The 2836-nt window shown below is 39.8% G+C and overlaps 1 long non-coding RNA gene across 1 annotated transcript; it reads right to left on the bottom strand.

Annotated features, from left to right (window-relative positions):
• Positions 1-1042: 1042 nt before the first annotated feature.
• LOC147836037 (uncharacterized) lies at positions 1043-2557 on the bottom strand. Its single transcript, XR_015495870.1, has 2 exons — positions 2508-2557; positions 1043-1814 (listed from the first exon to the last, which is right to left on the bottom strand). It is a non-coding gene; the product is annotated as an uncharacterized LOC147836037 (long non-coding RNA).
• Between the last annotated feature and the right edge of the window lie 279 nt (positions 2558-2836).

The raw sequence follows: 2836 nt of genomic DNA, 5'->3' as shown, positions 1-2836 counted from the left end.
TGCTTGGGTTTTATATGGGGTGTTTAATGAACAAAAGGTTTACAACCTGTGAAATTATGAACCCTTATTGTATACTGTATGTATTTTAAATCTGCAATTCAATATAAAATATATTTCCATACACTACTTACCTTATGTTTACTCGTCGATCTCACCAAAGCCATCAATGTCTCCATAACTCACTATCAACAAATAACTTTGCATGACATAGGCCTACCGTCAGGGTTCAATGCAAATTAAAACAGGCTCGCATCTTTACTGCTGTTGCACAGGGGGGCTAACTGTTGCATTTCAGTAAATGTATAGCTGATGCTTTATAGAAAAATCTAGTAATTTGGTCTTCAATCAATAAAAACTGCTGCTGTAGTTTACTCTGTTCTTAGTGTTCAAGTATACACTAGTATGTTAAAGTTCAGCTTCTTCCCTCTTTGTTCCCTGTAGTTAAAGGGTAAATACAGTATTTGTTCCCTCCTTGTTCCCTGTACTTACAGGGTAAATACCACATTTGAGGGTTGTAAATTAAAGTGAAGCTTTGTTCCTCTCTTGTTCCCTGTACTTACAGGGTAAATACCACATTTGAGGGTTGTAAATTAAAGTGAAGCTTTGTTCCTCCCTTGTTACCTCCTTGTTACCTGTACTTACAGGGTAAATACCACATTTGAGGGTTGTAAATTAAAGTGAAGCTTTGTTCCTCTCTTGTTCCCTGTACTTACAGGGTAAATACCACATTTGAGGGTTGTAAATTAAAGTGAAGCTTTGTTCCTCCCTTGTTCCCTCCTTGTTACCTGTACTTACAGGGTAAATACCACATTTGAGGGTTGTAAATTAAAGTGAAGCTTTGTTCCTCCCTTGTTCCCTCCTTGTTACCTGTACTTACAGGGTAAATACCACATTTGAGGGTTGTAAATTAAAGTGAAGCTTTGTTCCTCTCTTGTTACCTGTAGTTAAAGGGTAAATACAACATTTGTTCCCCCCTTGTTCCCTTTAGTTTACAATGTAAAATCTTGAAGGCAGTGAAATAAATATACAAACACACAATATATTTCTTCTTTACTTTGTAACCTTTATTTTAATAAATAAGCATTTTAAAAGACTTCATATTAATCAAACATTGTCTTGTCTATCATTGCCTATACTCATTCATTTTCTCTTCGGCTTTGTCCTTTTGTTAATCTGGGGTCGCCACAGTGGAATGAACCACCATCTTATCCAGCATATGTTTTACGCAGTGGATGCCCTTCCAGCTGCAACCCATCTCTGGGAAACATCCATACACACCCACTCACACGCATTCACTACGGACAATTTAGTCTACCAATTCACCTGTACCGCATGTCTTTGGACTGTGAGGGAAACCGGAGCACCCGGAGGAAACCCACGCGAACGCAGGGAGAACTCCATGCAGAAACCTTCTTGATGTGAGGAAACAGCACTACCTACTGTGCCACCGTGTTGCCACCCAGCTGCAACCCATCACTGGGAAACATCTATACATACTCATTCACACACATACACTACGGACAATTTTACCTTACCCAATGTCACCACATATTTTTGGACTTGTGGGAGCACCCGGAGGAAACCCACGCTAACATGGGGAGAACATGCAAACTCCACACAGAAATGCCAACTGACCCAGCCGAGGCTCGAACCAGCGACCTTCTTGCTGCCTATACTCAAACAGCAAAATAACACATTATTTCCTTCCCCCTTTTTTCTGGCATCTCTTGCTTGGCTTCCTCTTCTGCTCTTCTCATCTTCCACTGAGGACTCTGATGGTGAGTGGCTGATGAAATCCCATGGGTCTTGCTGCTCTGCATTTATATAAAATATATGAACAGACAGAAAGGCTTTTAGTAAGCTTTAGACATGTTTATTTTCCTGTTTAATGTGTGTGTAGTGGTTGTCCAACAATTTCACACACTAAACATTTACAGATACCATACAGACACTATACATTACTATCAAACAAAAGTACTATGATCAGATCATATGGGAGATTGTGATCATTTATAGTGATAATAATTAAAGCGCAGAGGGGAAAAGGCTTAAATAGTAGGCTACTGTGCTAAAGTCCTAGGCAAACCTTAATAGTAATTGGGTGGGGGGGGTATTGATATATCAAACTGGCATGCTACAGAATATATCAATTTACATTTCCAAACATTAATTTTGTCATTAACTTTGCTGTAATTAACGTATAAAGGGAGAAAATCGTCTGCACAGTCAGTATGACAACAGCCACAGAGATCTGACCTGCTCATCATCCAGTCTTTCTGGAATGACATGAACAAACTAAATCCAGAGGAACTTTGGCAACATTTCTAAGATGTGCAAAGTAAACGACAGTAAACATTGGTAAATATTCGCTGCTGGCCGTTTAGATTCGGCCATGAACTAACGTTAATGTTACGCTAAAAACAAATGAAACAAAATAAATATAATCTGGTTAATGCACAATTTCTAATCGTAACAATAGCCTTATTTACTGACAACGATTTACTCACATGTGTTACATGGTGACAAGACGGAGCAATTCCAAACGTCCCAAAAGTCTGAGCAAAACCTCGTGGCGTGCTGCTGCAGTTTGATTCGGATCTTTAGAGGCTTCTTGATTCACAACTCGTTTGAATCAACGAATCAGTAGGCGCGTACCTGAAGTGATACAATATCGCGAGATGGATTCAAATGCACACGGAGCTGTCTGTTGTTCTCGCGATGTTTTGATGTCACACTGATCGGTTTGTTGAAGACGAATCGATTCAACTCTCCGTCCTCCATTCCCAGAATTTCCTGTTCACGGCGGTACAAGGACGGCAGCGCGAGGTAAATAAAA

This window comes from Danio rerio, chromosome 7 (assembly GCF_052040795.2).
Source record: "Danio rerio strain M-AB ecotype USA chromosome 7, GRCz13ab, whole genome shotgun sequence".
NCBI classification, from domain to species: domain Eukaryota; kingdom Metazoa; phylum Chordata; class Actinopteri; order Cypriniformes; family Danionidae; genus Danio; species Danio rerio.
Note: the sequence above shows the minus strand (reverse complement) of the source record. Positions and strands in the feature narration are given on the sequence as shown.